The sequence below is a fragment of the Narcine bancroftii genome, chromosome 11 (assembly GCF_036971445.1).
Source record: "Narcine bancroftii isolate sNarBan1 chromosome 11, sNarBan1.hap1, whole genome shotgun sequence".
NCBI classification, from domain to species: Eukaryota; Metazoa; Chordata; class Chondrichthyes; order Torpediniformes; family Narcinidae; genus Narcine; species Narcine bancroftii.
The window spans coordinates 6751861-6770970 of record NC_091479.1 but is presented as its reverse complement, the minus strand read 5'-3'; the positions used below and the strand labels follow the sequence as shown (position 1 = coordinate 6770970).

The 19110-nt window shown below is 44.7% G+C and overlaps 1 long non-coding RNA gene across 1 annotated transcript in view; it reads left to right on the top strand.

The window, feature by feature from the left end:
- LOC138746300 (uncharacterized) overlaps positions 1-19110 on the top strand; it is a 67547-nt gene that overhangs the window by 8416 nt on the left and 40021 nt on the right. Inside the window, exon 3 of the long non-coding RNA XR_011346851.1 lies at positions 340-493. This is a non-coding gene — a long non-coding RNA (uncharacterized lncRNA). The remainder of the gene's footprint in view (positions 1-339; positions 494-19110) is intronic.

Sequence of the window (19110 nt, the reverse complement as noted above, 5' to 3'; positions counted from 1 at the left end):
AATGGGCCAATGACAATTTTTCTCAAGCAAAATATTTCAGTAACAATTGGGTCTGGAGCAGTGATTCTCAACCTTCCCTTCCCACCCACATCCCACCTTAAGCCATCCCTTACTAATCACAGAGTACCGATGGCAGAGGGATGACTTAAAGTGGGATGTGAGTGGAAAGGAAAAGTTTGAAAACCACTGGAGATTACAAATAAATAAACATTGTTTCATGAATATTAGAGTCTCGGTTGGTTAATGTGAGCAGTTCAGCATTCTCACTGCCCGTGGGAAGAAGCTGTTCCCCAGCCTGGTCGTGCTGGCTCTGATCCTCCTGGATCTTTTCCTTGACAGGAGCTGCAGAAAGATGCTGTGTGCGGGGAGGAAGAGGTCCACCATGAGTTTGCGCTCCCTCTTCAGACAACAACCTCGGTAGATCCATTCAGAAACAAAGCACGCTTCTTGGAATGCACAGTTGGTTTCGATGTCCTTGCTCCAAGGGGAACAGGTCAGCTTTTACCTGGTTTTAGTTTGTCTTTTAAGATCTGAATGTTTGAGTCAAGTTATTACTGTGATATTAGTGTTTACTTCAGTGTGTGAGCCTAACTAATTACTCTCAGCACTGGAATCCCACGTGTCCAGCAGCCAGGGATGAGAAATACATTCGACACTGTGACAATAATGTCTCTTTCTCTCTTTGTCTGATATTTGCTTTTCTACTGCATTCAGCCTTAAGAGAGGAGCTGGTAAAGCTCCCATTTCATTGAGAAGGGTTTCAAGAATTAATAAGGATTCCTAGTTAGTTATATTTCTGACCCCATGTTTATTGATTATTGTTGAAGGTGGCCTGGCAATGATCTTTCCATTGAATAATAGTTAAAGAATATTGACTTTCTGTGGTTTAAATAATGATGAGGTCAGACCTGAGATCCGTGGTTGCTGTGAAAAGTACCAGTCTTATTCCAGACACTGGACAAGCTGAATTTGTTGGCTGGTCTGGCATAATTGGCTGATCCCAACCTGGCTGACTTCAACATCCTTGCGCTGATGGGAGAGGGTAGGGTTCAAACCATCCGGTGCTCAACCTCCTGATTTTAATTCAGATTTATTGTCAGAGTAGATACATGACATCACATGAAACCCTAAGATTCTTTTTCCTGTGGGCCAGGCAGAATTACCACTTATTGGCAATGTAAAAAAAAGCACAATATACACATGTAAACAAATAAAGAAATGTAAACAAACTGACTGTTCAATACAGAACAAAAATAATAAAGTGCAAAAGTAAGGGTCCTTAAATGAGTCCCTGATTGAGTTTGTGGTTGAGGAGTCTGATGGTGGAGGGGAGCAGCTGTTCCTGAACCTGGGGGTGCGAGTCTTGTGGCAGCTGGACCTCTTTCCTGATGGCAGCAGCGAGAACAGAGCGTGTGCTGGGTGGTGAGGGTCTTTGATGATTGCTGCTGCCCTCCGACAGCAGTGTTCCCTGTCGATGTTCTCAATAGGGTTTTGCCTGTGATGTCCGCTACTTTTTGCAGGGCTTTACACTCAGGGGTATTGATGTCACCATACCAGACCATGATGCAGTACACTTTCCCCCACACCTCAAGAAATTTGCCAGGGTTTCTGGTATCATACCAAACCTACGCAAACTCCTGAGGATGTAGAGGTGCTGACGTGCTTTGTTCACGAGGCCATTAGTGTGTTGGGTCCAGGAAAGATCCCAAGAGCATAAATTTGCTCACACTCTCCACCTCTGATCCCCTAGTGATCACTGCATCATACACCTCTGGCATCCTTTTCCTGAAGTATACAATCAGCTCCTTGGTTTTGGTGACATTGAGTGCAAGGTTGTTGTTGGTGCACCATTCAGCCAAGTTTTCAATCTCCATCCTGTACACTGACTCATCTCCTTCCTTTATACAACCCACTACCGTGGTATCGTTGACAAAATAGTAGAATATGTTTTTATCGTACCGAGCTACACAGTCATAGGTGTGAAGTGAGTAGAGCAGGGGGACAAGAACACAGCCTTGTGGTTCCATCCTCAAGTATAGAGCCACCGTTATGGACTGGATCTCCAACAATGGTGAGATGGAGAGAAGGGAAGGGTCTTTGCACAGAGTCACTTCAGGAAAGAGCCATGGGCAAAGTGCAGCTGTGGTCCTCTAGCATGAAGGGCTGAGTGCCTGTTAATGGGATGTAAGGACACACTTGTGCCTGACCGGCAGAGAGAGAGCACAGTTCTGTAGTAAAGAAGGAATGGTTCAAAGTCTCTGGTGCTCTCAGGACTTCTGGTAAAGAAGGCCAGTTAACTGCTCTGTGATGCAAGAAACTGTAACCCATCCAGGAAACACCATGTGGCAACATCTGTTGTTTTTTTAAAAATGAATCGTGACTTAAACAAGAATCAAGTCAAGTACAATTCTTTCTTTGGCTTGGCTTCGCGGACGAAGATTTATGGAGGGGGTAAAAAGTCCACGTCAGCTGCAGGCTCGTTTGTGGCTGACCAGTCCGATGCGGGACAGGCAGACACGATTGCAGCGGTTGCAAGGGAAAATTGGTTGGTTGGGGTTGGGTGTTGGGTTTTTCCTCCTTTGCCTTTTGTCAGTGAGGTAGGCTCTGCGGTCTTCTTCAAAGGAGGCTGCTGCCCGCCAAACTGTGAGGCGCCAAGATGCACGGTTTGAGGCGTTATCAGCCCACTGGCGGTGGTCAATGTGGCAGGCACCAAGAGATTTCTTTAGGCAGTCCTTGTACCTTTTCTTTGGTGCACCTCTGTCACGGTGGCCAGTGGAGAGCTCGCCATATAATACGATCTTGGGAAGGCGATGGTCCTCCATTCTGGAGACGTGACCCATCCAGCGCAGCTGGATCTTCAGCAGCGTGGACTCGATGCTGTCAACCTCTGCCATCTCGAGTACCTCGACGTTAGGGGTGTGAGCGCTCCAATGGATGTTGAGGATGGAGCGGAGACAACGCTGGTGGAAGCGTTCTAGGAGCCGTAGGTGGTGCCGGTAGAGGACCCATGATTCGGAGCCGAACAGGAGTGTGGGTATGACAACGGCTCTGTATACGCTTATCTTTGTGAGGTTTTTCAGTTGGTTGTTTTTCCAGACTCTTTTGTGTAGTCTTCCAAAGGCGCTATTTGCCTTGGCGAGTCTGTTGTCTATCTCATTGTCGATCCTTGCATCTGATGAAATGGTGCAGCCGAGATAGGTAAACTGGTTGACCGTTTTGAGTTTTGTGTGCCCGATGGAGATGTGGGGGGGCTGGTAGACATGGTGGGGAGCTGGCTGATGGAGGACCTCAGTTTTCTTCAGGCTGACTTCCAGGCCAAACATTTTGGCAGTTTCCGCAAAGCAGGACGTCAAGCGCTGAAGAGCTGGCTCTGAATGGGCAACTAAAGCGGCATAAAGTTGCCCATTCAGAGCCAGCTCTTCAGCGCTTGACGTCCTGCTTTGCGGAAACTGTCAAGTACAATTACAGCCCGATGAAACAGCGTTCTCCGGTCCTCGGTGCAAAACACGCAGACGCACACCCAGACATTACACACATACAGACACACAATACATATATAGGACAAGTATTCATCGATATAAATAAATATTGTTTCATGAATATGGGAGTCTCGGTTGGTTAGTGCGAGCAGTTCCTTTGGTCATTCAACATCTCACGACCTGTGGGAAGAAGCTGTTCCTCAACCTGGTGGTGCTGGCTCTGATCCTCCTGGATCTCTTCCCCAACGGGAGCAGGAGAAAGATGTTGTGTGCAGGGTGGAAGGGGTCCTCACTGATTTTGCGCACCCTCTTCAGACAACGATCCCGGTCGATCATGTCAACAGGGAGGAAGGAGACTCCTGTGATCCTCCCTGCCATTCATGGTCCTGTGGATTGACCTCCGATCCATTTCTCTGCAGCAGCCGTCCCCACACTGTGACGCTACTAGAGCCTTGCTCTTCTCAATATTGTCATGGAATTTTTAATTTACTTATGAGAGCAGATTGGGCCTTGGTGTTAAATCTCATCCTAAAAAGCAGCAGCTGTAATTGCACATTCTCCCTGAAGTGTAATGAAGCGTCAGCATGTGTTGTGTTCTCCAGACTCAGGAGTAGAGTTGGAAATCACAGCCTTCTGACTCAAAGGCATGAGAGTGTAGAGTCACGGCCGTCATCACGCTCATGTTTGTTGACTGCAGCTCCAGCTTCAGCATCATACTTAGAAACAAACTCGTCCTTGAAATCCGAGACCCAGATCTCAGCACTAGATTTCAGATTAATTGTCAGAGAATGGTACATACAGCCCGGAGACTCTTTTGGAACATTAGAACTAGGAGCAGGAGTCGGCCGTGTGGCCCATTGAGCCTGCTCCACCATCCAATGAGATCAGGGCTGATCCGATGATGGGCTAATCTCCACTCACCTGTCTTTTCCCCATATCCCTTAATTCCCCTACGATGTAGAAATCTATTCAATGGGAGAGATTGTGAGTGAGACAGAATTATTGGCAGTGCAATAAAATTTGTACTCAACCTACGCATGTAAACACATAAAGAAATGTAAACCAACTGATTGTGCAAAACAGAGAGGGAAAGAGAAACAATGAAGTGCTAGAATAAGAGTCCTAAATGAGTGGCTGATTGAACTTGTAGTTGAGGAGTCTGATGGCGGAGGGGGAGCAGCTGTTCCTGAACCCGCTGGTGTGAGTCTTGTGGCACCGATACCTCTTTCCTGATGGCAGCAGTGAGAACAGAGCGTTTGCTGGGTGGTGTGGATCCTTGATGATCGCTGCTGCTCTCCGATGGCAGCGTTCTCTGTTGATGTTCTCATAGTGGGGAGGGTTTTGCCTGCGATGTCCTGGGCTGTGCCCACTATCTTTTGCAGGGCTTTACGCTCAGGTGTATTGATACGCCGGTCTGTGCAATTTCCACCACTCATCTGTAGAAATTTGCGATGGTTTCCAAAGATCCCCATCAACCTCCTGACTGGAGACCACAATCAGTGGAAACTGGTGGCAACATCTTTTCCACAATAATCCTGAACAGCAGCACCCGACAAGGCTGTCTGCTCGGTTCTCTCCTCCTAAGGGTTGATGATCACTCTACAGTCAAACCGTGGTGGGCTGTATCTCCACCAATGGCGTGGCAGAGAACAGGAAGTGATCTGATGTCATGATGTCAGGAAACTGAAGGGACTGGCCAATGGCTTCAGGCAATGGGGATGGACACACCACTGTCTGTATCGTTGGTGCTGAGGTAGAAATGGCAGAGGGCTTTAAGAGTCTAGGAGTGAATAACCTGCCTAGACCAACCACATGAAAGACTTGGATAAGAAAGCACACCAAAGACTACTTCATCAGAAGCCTCAGGAATTCCATGGAGAGCATTCTGGCTGCTTGCATCACTCTCTGTACAAAAGTGCCAATGCTCAGGACAGGAACACACTCGAGAGGGTTGTTAACTCGGCCTGTGACATCACAGGTACCAGACTTCACTCCATCGAGGACATCTACAGGAGATGGTGTCTTAAGAAAACACAGACACGGTCTTCCATTCTCCTTTTTTAAATTTATTTGTAAGGTGGTTTATATAAATGTTTATATTGTGACACTGCTGGCATGTTCATGGTAAATTCTGGTCCTGAACCTCAGCACTGAGGTAGTATGTTGCTGCTATAAGCAGTGCCTGTATTGATTTCTGGATATCAAGATAGAATGGTCACCTTATCTAAGGAAGGATGTTCTTGCAATGGAGGGAGTGCAGAGGCGATTCACCAGGCTGATCCCTGGAATGGCAGGAATGACTTAGGAGGAAAGCTTGCGCAAATTGGGATTGTACTCGCTGGAGTTTAGAAGATTGAGAGGGGATCTCATAGAGACCTATAAAATTCTGGCAGGACTGGACAGAATGGATGCAGATGGGATGTTTCCAAGGATGGGAAAATCCAGAACCCGGGGCCATGGTTTGAGGATAATAGGCAAATCATTTAGGACCGAGATGAGGAGGAATTTCTTGACCCAGAGGGTGGTGAATCTGTGGAATTCATTGCCATAAAGGGCAGTAGAGGCAGGTTCATTAAATCTATTTAAGAGGGAATTAGATCTATTTCTTCAGTATAAGGGTATTAAAGGTTACGGAGAGAAGGCGGGGACAGGGTACTGAACTTTAAGATCAGCCATGATCTCGTTGAATGGCGGAGCAGGCTCGAAGGGTCAAATGACCTACTCCTGCTCCTATCTTCTATGGTTCCTATCTTCTATGAGTTGGCTGAAACCTGCTTTCAGTGGTGGGGTGAAGCCAAGATGGATCATGTATTAACACTTCAAGCTGTTGTTAGGTGATCAAAACTGGACACAATACTCCAAATTTGGCCTCACCAATCTCTTGTACAACTTTACCATCACATCCAAACTCCTGTACTCTATACTTGGATTTATAAAGGCCAATATGCCAAAAAGCTCTCTTTACAACCCTGTCCACCTGCGATGCCACTTTCAGGGAATTATGTATCTGAATTCCAAAATCCTTCTGTTCTACCTCACTCTTCAGTGCCTGACCATTCACCGTGTCTGTCCTTTCTTGGTTTGTCCCTCCAAAATGCAACACCTCACACTTGTCTGCATTAAATTCCATCTGCCATTTTCCAGCCCATGTTTCCAGCTGGTCCAGATCCCTCTGGAAGCTTTGAAAAGCTTCCTCACTGTCCACAACATCTCCAATCTTTGTGTCATCTGCAAACTTGCTGATCCAGTTGACCACATGATCATCCAGATCATTGATCGAGATAACCAACAACATATAAAAACACAAGTGCGTCTGGTGGCATCTGCGGTGGGAAATGCAGAGTCAAATTTTGAAGTGAAGACTTACCGCTGAGTGGCTCCAGAAGTTGTTTGCTCTGCAGTCTGCAGTCTCTTGTGTCCACAGTGGAAGGTATGGAGCAGTACAATGCGCAATCCTGCCAAAACTAATACAGTGCGTTTCTGATTATCCAAAAAGCAGTTGACCGAAAATCTCAGTTAGCACAATGATGTCACAGCAGCAGTGACTGGGACCGAGGTTCGAATCCCGTGCTGTCTGTAAAGAGTTTGTATATTCTCCCCGTGTCTGAGTGGGCTTTCCCTGGCTGCTCCAGTTTCCTCCCACTGCTTAAAACATACAGGGTGTTGTAAGTCAATTAGGTGTAATTGGGCAGTATGGACTCATGGGCCAGAAGGGCCAGTTACTGTGCTGTATGTCTAAATTTAAGTCACAAATGTGTTGTTGTTTTGTGGCAGCATCTCAGTACAAACATTTATATAAACCTCCTTACTATGTAAATAAAGAAAGTGGTGCAAGAAGAAGACAAGGTGGTTCACTGATCATTCGAGAATCTGATGGCGGAGGGGAAGAAGTTGTCATTGCGCCGCTGAGTGCTTGTCTTCAGGCTCCTGTTCCTTTTCCCCGATGATAGCAGAGTGAAGAGGGCCTGGCCTGGGAGGTGGGGTCCTTGAGGTTAGAGGCTGCTTTCTTAAGGCACTGCCTCATGTAGATGTCCTTGATGGAGTGAAGTCTGGTGCCGGTCGAGTTAACAACCCTCAGGAGATTTTTCTTGTCCTGAGAGTTTGCATCTCCGTACCAGGCAGTGATGCAACCTGCCAACTCATTTTCATGCAGGAACAGCACTCATTGACTCAACAATGTGGAAATTGTCCAAAGGTGGTCGGTCTCTGAACTAGCTGGGCAAATCCAACTCACACAAACATCGAACTCTACAGCACAGTACAGGCCCTTCAGCCCTTGATGTTGTGCTGACCCATATATTCTTTAAAAAAAATACTAAACCCACTCTACCCCGTAACCCTCTGTTTTCCTTCCATGCACCTAAATGTTCCAGCCTCCACCCCCACCCCCCACCCCAGGCAAGGCATTCCAGGCACCCACAACTCTGGAAAAACTTACCCCTGAAGTCTCCCCTAACCTTCCCTCCCTTCACTTGTACAGACGTCCTCTGGTGTTTGATGTCTGTCCACCTTATCTATACCTCTAATAATCTTGTAGAACTTAATAAAGTTTCCTCATTAAATTACTAATGATCAGCAAAGTGATGGAGAGTATTGCCAACCGTGGATAAATAGGCTTCTCGCAGCATGAGCACGTCCTCGTGGTGTTTCAACAGTGCTCCCCAAACCCATAATCTCTACAGTGTGCAGGACGAAGCCATTAGTGGCCATGTGGTACCTTGTTGTTACTCCCCCCTCTGTTGTTTAGGAGCTTCCCCTCGGTTTCAGCTCCTCAATGCCCGGTTGCAGAAGAGTGGCCTAACTTGCTTCACAGAAGAGCCACAATAAAATCGGGTGATCGCAAGCTATGCCCACTACCATATGATTGAGCGCATCGCTTCATACGATTCCTGTCTCGGCCAACATATTTCTGTGAGCTGCACGCCATATGTCAAAGAACCTCAGTTTGGCCACCCCTGCTCTAGACTGTGGTCCTTCCCAACAGCACACACTCCTGCTATCTGGAAGGTGGCAGTCGGCAGCATTCCTTCATTAACATTTCAAATTTATATTTAGACAGACAGCACGGTAATAGACCATTTCGGCCCATGAGTCTGTACCACCCAATTTACACCCAAATAACCCATATCCCCGGTACATTTCGAGCAGTGGAAGGATACAAGAGCCCCAGGGAAGACTCCAGATACAAACTCCTTACAGATAGCACAGGATTCGAACTCTGGTCGCTGACATTGTGACAGTGTTGCACTAACTTCTACGCCAACCATGCTGCCCCACCTCCGTGTGCTGAAAAACCAACAGGTTTCAGGCGGACTAAAGTGGGCCAGTCCCTGAGATGATGGTCTTCTGGCAGTTCTGGCTGCCTGACTCTGTGTGCCTGTCTAGGGACAGCCCATGGATCAGAGAGTCCTCTGTCACAGGGATCAAAATGTGCAATGTTCCACTCACCCCATTCGAAATACTCTCTCTGAAAGACTGCAGGCTGTTCAAGACAGCAGCTCATCCCTTCCTTCTCAAGGGGCAAGAGTTCCTTTTGGGATGGTGGTAAAGAACAGGCTGCAAATGCTCGGCATCATCAATGTCAATATGCAAAACCAAAATCAGCGAGTGAGCAATTTCTACCGCACTTTGAACCCCAATCTTCCCTCTGGCAGCACAACGTTACAAATTGTGCTTTGCAACCACGACTCTAATGGCCTGCACCAGTTCTATAATGCTGAAGGACATTAATGCTGTTCCAGTTCTCACTTTGCATATGCATTCCCGATTTTAATTCGTCGTGGTGTCCTCAGCTGCCATGACTGAAACTTTTCCCTAAACCTCTCTGCCTCTCATCACACACACCTTGAAACCTACCTGTCTGATGGAGCCTTTGGTCAGCTGTCCGTATAACTCCATCTAGTTTGCTGTCAAATGTGACGATGCTCCTATCAAGCCCACTATGTTTACAGCAGTGTTAAAGAGAAATAAAATGGAATTGCATCAACCTATTACATATATATATATATATATATATATATATATATGCATATGTATAGCGCTGATGTTTCAGGCCTGAGCCCGTCTTCAAAGAAAAAGCAAAGAACAGGAAAGCTTAGAATAAAGTCAGAGCTGGCCAGGGGAAGAGTCCAGACCAACAAAAGGTGTTTGGATTGGATGTTGAGAGTTGATTTTGGCTCTGTGAAAGGAAACAGAGGGAAAAGAGAAGAGAGAGAGAGGAAGACAGAGGTGTGGGAAGCAATGGAGGTGGGGGGGGGGGTGGGGTTTAACGAAAGCCAGAGAAGTCAATGTTAATGGCATCCGGTTGGAGGGAGCCCAGATGGAAGATGAGGTGTTGTTCCTCCACTATGTGGCTGGTCTCATTCTGGTAGTATGTGAGGCCATGGGGAGACATGCCAGCAAGGGAATAGGACGGGGTGCTCAACGAAGCGATCTCCTAGTCTCTCCGATGTAGAGGAGACCACTGGATGCAGTGGATGAGAGTAGAATCTGTAGATTGGGAGGTGGTTACCAACCCTGCCCTCGTGGGCCATGATGAAGATCTCAGGTGCGGCAGGTTTCAGGCAACCTGTGCTGCTGTCAGAGCCTAGTCTGGCTGAACCATGTCACTCCCACATTCAGCCCCTGTAGACATCCATGCACTTTGTGAAGTCATGCCATGTGCATGGCAGATGATCTTCCAAATGACTAGTTTATATTCATCCCAAGGGCCAGTGCAGGAATGTAGATCAGTGCTCAGGTGATAATGGGATTGGAAAATGATTGTTTTTACGTTACATCGTGACCATTATAAAAGCCATTATGTTGGCTGTGCAGTCTGCCTGCAATGAGGTGTGATCAATACATGACTCTTAATATTACTTCAATCTGCTTGACAGCTGTAGTTGAGCATTAACGGTGTCAAAGACAACACCATAATCCATTTCTCAGTGATTCTTATCTGCCTTTCATGTAACACTGTTGTTCCAGAGGTAATTTCTACATTAGTGACGCTGCAGACAGCAACGACATGTATTCTTTCAGAAACACCACGAAGCACCTCCGACTCTGTAAGGCACCCTCTTCCATCAGTGACCTGTTCTTCCTCGACCATCCTCTCAGTTGCACAGTGGTTGGTCGGAGGCCATTTTTGTGCAGTGGAATGTGACTGCCTCAGTGGAGTGGAGAACCAATCTAATTACACTTATGTAGCATCTTTCAAAGTTCAGGTACAGGGGCCAGGCAGAATTACCACTTCTTGGTAGTGCAAAAAAAAACTGGACTCAACGTATAAATGTAAACAGATTTAAAAAATGTAAACAAACTGCAATACAGGGAGAAAAACATCAATAAAGTGCACAAGTAAAAGGCCTTAATTGAGTCCCTGACTGAGTTTGTGGTTGAGGAGTCTGATGGTGGAGGGGGAGCAGCTGGTCCTGAACCTGGGGGTGCGAGTCTTGTGGCACCGAGACCTCTTTCCTGATGGCAGCAGCGAGAACAGAGCAAGTGCTGGGTGGTGCGGATCCTTGATGATTGCTGCTGCTCTCCGACGGCAGCGTTCCCTGTAAATGTTCTCGATGGTGGGGAGGGTTTTGCCATGATGTCCTGGGGCTGTGTCCACTATCTTTTCAGGGCTATTGGTGTTTGCACACCAGACCATGACACAGCCGGTTAGCACACTTTCCACCACACGTGTAGAAATTTGCCAGGGTTTCTGACATGCTTTCTTCACGATGTCATTGGTGTGTTGGGTTCATTGTGTCATGGTTCCAAGATGTTTTAAAGCAGCATCAATGAATTTTACCAGAATTTGGCATCGTCATAACAGACCAAATTACAGGGTGATAAAGAAGGAAATTTAAGAATCATCTTAAAAGATGCAGGGGTATTTTGGAAGGATTTTCCAGCACCTGGGATCTGGCCATCTGAGGTACATCTCCAAAGGTAGAGCATTATGTTCAAGAGGACAGAATAGGTGAGCTCTGCAGCCGCAGCAGTTAAAAAGGGTAGGGGCAGCACGGCTGATGTAACGGTTAGCCCCACGATGTTACAGCGCCAGCGATGTGGACCAGGGTTCAAATCCCTTTAATGCTGTCTGTAAGGAGTTTGTACGTTCTCCCTGTGTCTGCGTGGGTTTCTCCCCGGGGGCTCCAGTTTCCTCCCACTGTTCGAAATGTACTGTGGGGGTGTCGGTTAGTTGGGTGTAATTGTGCGGCACGGACTCGTGGGCCTAAAGGGCTGGTTACCATACTGTTACGTTGAAAATAAATGCAAAAGCGTGTGGTTGAGCAGGTTTCAGAGATCAGGAGGGGTGCGGGGCTAGAGGAGAACAGATAGAGTGGGGACAGAGGAATTTGCAGATGCTGGAGGGGGCATAGAATCGGGCTGCAATGGCTCCTCTCTGTTGTGCACTCCCAGCTCAGACTGGTGGGGAACCGGGTACGTGACTGTGTCTTTGTGCACTGAGTCATGGAGTGAGTTTATTTGCATCTGGAATTGGTGCAGTGAGTTTTCAATCTGTCATTGTTCCTTTGCAGCCTTCTCTTGCTTTATTTTTTAATGCGAGGAGATAAATAACTCGAATAATCTCATCATTTCTAGGTTGTATAAAAGCCTACTCAGCAGGCCAGGACATTTCAGCATTAAACCTCATTAAAATTTCATTTTCCTTGTGCTTGGAATGTAAGTTAAAAACTTAATAAAAGCTAAATCAGTCTAAAAGGTTATCGAATGTTGCAGCCTACTTATGTGACAATACTGCGTCAGAGAGCCTCAGTCCTACTCGTGGTTCATACAGTGAAAACTGCTCTGGTGTCAGGCTTACCCAAGTTGTGGCCATCCTAGTGACAAGACACATCAACCTTTTGACATCGGTCGCTTGCAAGCCTAGTGTCAGGAGGAAGAAGGCCATTCTGGCCCCTGAGAACATAGCACTGTCCTCTCATTGCCACCAGCCAAGTTAAATCTGTAATCAACTAGTCCGTGAAATGACTTGAATCAAATTGAATCAGAATTTATGGTTATGAACATGTGTTACAAAATTTGTTGTTTTGAGGCAGCATTACAGGTGTAAAAATCACGACAGTTTTTATTTATTGAGACATACAGATCGGGAACAGGCCCTTTCGGCCCACAAGTCTGTGCTGCCCAATTGCGCCCAATTAACCTACAATCCCTGGTACGTTTCAAACAGTGGGAGGAAACAGGAGCCCCTGGGGAAAACCCACCCAGACATGGGAGAATGTACCAACTCCTTATAGACAGCAGAGGATTCGGCTGTAACAGTGTTGAGCTAACTGCTACACTAACCATGGATCCTTAAGCTAACCATGGCGCCCTACACAAACTGTGCTGCCATACGCTAATTGTGCTGTTGTACGCTAACCATGCCACCCCTATAATAACCGTGCCACCCCTATACTAACCATGTGGCCCCTACACTAACCGTGTGGCCCCGACACTAACCATGCAGCCCCTACACTAACCGTGTGGCCCCTACACTAACCGTGTGGCCCCTGCACTAACCATGCAGCCCCTACACTAACCGTGTGGCCCCTACACTAACCGTGTGGCCCCTACACTAACTGTGTGACCCCCTACACTAACCGTGTGGCCCCTGCACTAACCATGCAGCCTCTACACTAACCGTGTGGCCCCTATGCTAACCGTGTGGCCCCTACACTAACCGTGTGACCCCTACACTAACCGTGCTGCCCACAATAAATTACATTTTAAAAGAATAAATAAATTAGTGCAAAATAAGATAAAAAGTGAGGCCGTGGTCTCTGATTCATTGTCCATTCAGAGACCTAATGGCAGAGAGAATGAAAATGTCATCTTCAGGCTCCTGTACCTCTTCCTGATTTTTAGCAGTGAGAAGAGGGCATGGCCTGAGAGGCGAGGGTACTTGAGGGTAGAGGCTGCTTTCTTGAGGCAACACCTCTTGTCGATGTCCTGAATGGTGTCGATGTCCTATGCGGCGCTGGCTGAACTCACAACTCTGTGCATCTGCTCGAAAGACTCATCTGCTTCACTCATATCCTTAAGGGAAGGAATTCACAATCCAAACTCTTCAAAACCAAAAACAAAAGGCCATTCCCCAGGCTCTCAATTGTCTCTTTATATTGGGAGCGATTAGTGATGCGGCACGTCCAGGAAGGCTCATATCGAGGGAATAAGTAAATTGGGTTTTACTGGCAATACACAAACATGCTGGAGAAACTCAGCAGGTCACGCAGCCTCCAGAGGAAATAAAGGGGACCCAACGTTTCAGGCCTGGGCCCTTCCTCAGGTGTGTTTGGCCTGTGTCCTGATTCACTGTTTCCTTGCGATGTCTGGCCACAATCCTCTTCCTGACAAAATAATTATTCAACATGCTTCCATTATTTCATTTTAATGCAAAGTTTCAGCTTTGAGCCTTTGTTTTGCTCCTGACGACATTTACCCAATTGTGTTGGTTCTGATATTCATGTCAGACTGCCTTTTATATGCTCCCTTTTAATGTCAGCTTTGTCAAGTTCTTGGTATTGCTTCCTGTTTCCAGGATCAAAAGAAATTCTTGTATTTTTCCTTGAATTTATTGTCTCTCTCCAAGATGCAGAGCTGATCTGTGGAAAGTCGAGGTGACTGCCGGGCATTTCCTCCCCGACTGTTGGCACCAGCCATGTTGTCCGGTGGCGACCGCGGTCGAGGGATTCGCACTGGGCTCTCGAGAAGTGGCTGAAGGGGGCATCAGGTTTCGGATCTGGGGCGCGAGAGGGTGTTGGAGATTCGCTTCTGGAGCTCGGGCTGCCAGTGGTTTGGACTGGACTGTGTGTGGCTACGGTGAGGGGGGGGGGGGGGGTGCGAGAGCAATGGAGGTGAATCCATGGACCCCGAGGGACTCTTGTTTGCTTCTCTTTCTCTCACTGCAAGAGATGCTTCAGGCAATTTCTGCCGAGGCGAATCCAACCGCGCGAAAACAAATCCATTGTAATATTGCACTGTCTTTATTACATGACAATAACTTGAATCTGGAATCTTGAATCATGAATCTTTGTCACAAAAGTCCTTAAAATGTTCCTATCACGTAGCATATTTTTCTTTCAATATTTTTATTAATATTGAAATTTCATATTCAAAAATAGAGAGTACATACAGATAGATGTTAAAATTCAAAGGATGTATTACACTTAAATCATATCATTTCATCCAAGGTTCCCCACATTTTAATCAAACAGATTATATTGTACTGATATATTATTATAAAATAAAGGAAATTCTAAACCCAAACCAAGAAGGAAGCTGTTTAGCTGAAAGGAAAGACCTAATTTTCATCAGTGATAAATTACCTCATGAGTCAACATTTCTACCTTCTTCTCAAATCAAAGATTATGAAAATAACTCAAAAAGGATCCCCTCAGTGTTTGAAAATTTACATTCATATCGGAAATTGAGCATCTACTGATTTTTTTAGATATAACCTATTTTTCTGTTAAGTTTTAAACCTACTTCAAACATACAAAACCGTGAAGTACAACATGTCATTGAAAATTCATTTTCTGCATTCGCACTTGAACTTCTTCCCCGCTGATCTCGGTGCCGTCAGTGACGAACATAGTGAAAGGTTTCACCAGGACCTTGCAACCATGGAAAAGCAGCTTCAGGGCAACAGGAATCCAATGCTGGCCGACTATTGCTGGACACTGACATGAGGGGCATCAGATGCTGAGTACAAACGAAAGTCAGCAGCAAATGCTGCCATCAGAGAGCTGCCGCGATCATCGAGGATCAGCACCACCCAGCTCTGTTCTCGCTGCTTCCATCAGGAAAGAAGTCCAGATGCCACAAGACTCACCCCACCAGGTTGAGGAACAGCTGCTCCCCCTCCACTATCAGACTCCTCAATGACAAACTCAATCAGGGACTCATTTCAGGACTCTGCCTTTTGCACTTCATTGATCTTGTTTTATTCCCTCTGTATTGCACAGTCAGTTTGTTTACATTCATTATCTGTTACATGTTACACATGTAACGAGTGGTAATTCTGCCCCACCCACAGGAAAAATAATCTTGGGGTTGTATGTGATGCCATGCATGTACTCTGACAATCAATCTGAAATCTGATCTGAATCTGACATGCCACGGTGCTTCCCAGAAGTGATAGCAGATTTTGATTCCAACCCAGGTCTGCCATCTGCCACTTGACAGCTGCTAACACAGAATTTTTGTTGAACTTACAATTCCTCTTTCCCTTGTGTCCACTGTTTGCCCATCCCACATTATAAATGTTTAAATTTAAATTTTAAATGTAGACCTACAGCATGGTTACAGGCCTTTCCAGCCCACGAGCCCATGCCGCCCAATTACACCCAATTCACCTACAACTCCCCGTATGTTGCCAATGGTGGGAGGAAAAACAAAGCCCCCCGGGGAAAACCCACGCAGATATGGGGAGAACGTACAAACCCCTTACAGACAGTGCGGGATTTGAACCCTGGTCCTGATCGCTGGCACTGTAACTGCGTTGCACTAACCACTACGCCAACCATGACCCCCAATCTCCTCACTCAGCTTTGAACTGACTATTTTTAGTGACTGACAGCTTCTTACTCTCTGTTTCCCCTTCCATTACCCTTTCATGCATGATTCTCTCCAGGTAGGCTTCTCCGCCAATCACTCCCCACTGGTCTCCAGGGAGAAGAGGTTCCTGGAGAACCATCAACTTAAACCAGCACATGTGAGAACTTCACCCTTGCAATGTTTTTCCTGAATATTTTATCCATAAATATACACATCCACATTTTCATTTTCAAGATATATTAATATAACTTTTTCTTACAAAGCAAAACAAAACACAACAACCCCTTCCCTCCCAACCCCTTCACAGTATAAATCCGTACATCGTCAGGGCTCACAGTTGGCTTTTAAAAAGGAAATCTTCGTGGGGAGGTCACATATTTTTATAATGGTAGCACCTTTTTATATTTGGGCCCCGATCCGATATCGTCCATATCTGGTTGCCAAATTTTTATAAATATGTCATATTTGTTCTTTAGATTGTATGCAGTTTTCTCCATAGGAATATAGCTGTTCATCTCTGTCCTCCACCATGCTCTCTGAAGAGGGAGTCGGATTTCCAAGTAATCGTAGTACATTACTAAGCCACAGCTCAAGCTATTTTAACAAATGAAATTTGGTATTTAGTTAGTTTATTCCTTATTTCAATAAGGTTGCCCAAAAGATAAGGCTCCAGGTCGCCTGGGAAGTATTTTAGTTATCTCCTGCCAGAAAGGTCTTACCTTCACACACGACCACGTAGCATGTACAAACATTCCTACTTTTATTTCATATCGAAAACACATTTCCGATATATGTCATTTCTGTGGTGTGAGATATAATTGGTGTAGGAAATTATATTGTACTAATCCATATTTTGCATTTATAATTGACATCATACTATCCAAAGACCTATCAGACTGGCACCTTTCCATTGTTGCGACTCCTAGATCCGACTCCTTTCATTTTGGAGACCAAAGTATATCTTAGATAGAAATTTAGGTGTGTTCCCCAGCCAAATCATTCATTCCATCTCACTAATTTCAGATGGGGCCAAATTTGGTCCCACCTTTCTCTTAAAAACGATCATAACTGGAGAAAGCAGAAGAAAGTCCAATTAGCTATTCCATACTTATTTCTTAATTGTTCAAAGGACGTAAGAGATCTTTCCACATAGCAATCATCAACATATCCTTTGACATACCATGATTACCCAGATTCATAGGCAGTTGTACATTTTTACATCATGGTGTCCTCAGGGATAAGCTTGCTTTTTTCCCGATACATTCATTTATTCCTTTCCATAGTTTAATCATGTGTATTAATATCTGTTTCAATTGCATTTATCATTCTGGACGACTCCTTTGCTTCATCCTGCCAAGATAATACTGTGTGCTAGTTCTCCTAGTTCATAATATTTTTGTAAAGTTTTTAGTATAATTTTTCCATTCTATATGTTTGTAGAGAGTTATATTGTAACTTTTTGTTTGCTAATATTTTATATTTTTCTTGTGTTCCTGATATCTGATATTATTTTTCCAATTTTGTTATATCCTTTCCTAGACCTAATTCTCTCGCATATTCTCTCTTAAGGTTTTTAGTATAAAAATTAATTTGTCTCCTCAAATAAGCTTTAAGCATATCCCATATTAGAAAACTATTGTCAGTGAAAGGAATATTGTTTTCACAAAATAAATTCACAAAAATCCTTCCTCTTTAAAAATGTAGCATTAAGGTGCCATCTCTACACACTTTCTTGCTTTTCCATTATTGTGATAGTTAATGTTAATGGCAAGTGGTCTGATAAAAGTCTTGCCAAATACTCAATTTTTACCACTCTACTTTGTAATTGAACAGACATTAAAAATAAGTCAATCCTTGAATAGAATGAATAGTCTCTTTCTCAGGGGTTGAGCCCCCTCCATATATCAATTAAATTGAAATCTTTCGTTCATGATAATGTCATTTTTGCAGCTTTCGCCCTTGTTATTCTCGCTGATTTGTCCAATATTGGATCTAAACAAAAATTGAAATCTCTTCCAATCAATATATTTTATCTTTCCCCCTGCCATTTTTAAAAAGATATCCTCATAAAGACTTCATCATCATAGTCTGGTGCATAAATATTCATAAACATCCATGATTTTGCAGTGTGCCATTACAAATCTTCCAGTTTGATCAGTTAATGTCTCTTTTGTTAATATTGGTATATTTGTATTAATTTAAAATCACTATGCCTCTTGCTTTTGATTAAAATGAAGATGATGTTACTTGTCCAACCCATCCTCATTTTAATTTTGCATGTTCCAATATGTTTCTTGTAAAAAGGCTATATTTGCCTTTAGTGTTTTTAGATATGCCAAGTCCTATTAATTCCATTAACATTAAAACTAATACATTTCAATGTTCTATCCATATTCTTCTTTAAAACAATATTTTTTAACAGTAAAATCTCTTAGACTCTTTAAATAATAGTGATCCTTCCCCTTTAAGAAAGACACACAATGTCCCTGCCCCGATGCTAATGTGAACGTATAGCCCCGAAAGCCTGTGAGAAAAGCCCACAGAATCTCTTGAGGAAGCAGAATCCCTTCTTTTCGTGCCATTTTTACAAATCCTTTCCAGGCGCCATTCTACCCCTTAGACCGGAATCTCCACGCTGCTACCACTTTTCCCAGTTTTTTCCCTTTTACTGAGCTCTCTGTGAACATTTCTATACACTTTTAAAGAATAAATACGAGATGGTTTAACAAAAATAAAAAAAATAAAACTTTTACTAGTTCCATTAGAAATATTTTCACTATCTTCTCTCTTGGTGACCTCAATCTTTTTTGACAAACTTTGGAGGAAGTCTTCCACCTTGTTCTTGGTCTTGGAAAGAAAATTGCTGTTTCCCTTCCTTTACTTCAACCCTCAAAGTCGTGGGGTATATCATTGAATATTTCAAGTTGTTAGCACGTATTTTTCTTTCCACATCTTCAAATTCTATTCTTTGTTTAATCAAGGCCAGGCTAAAGTTTTGAAAAAATAGTGCCTTTTCATGATCAACCTCGGGCGGGCCATCATTCTGTTAGAGTCGTGATGTGCTACTCCCAGAATTAGCTCGTTCTCGGGA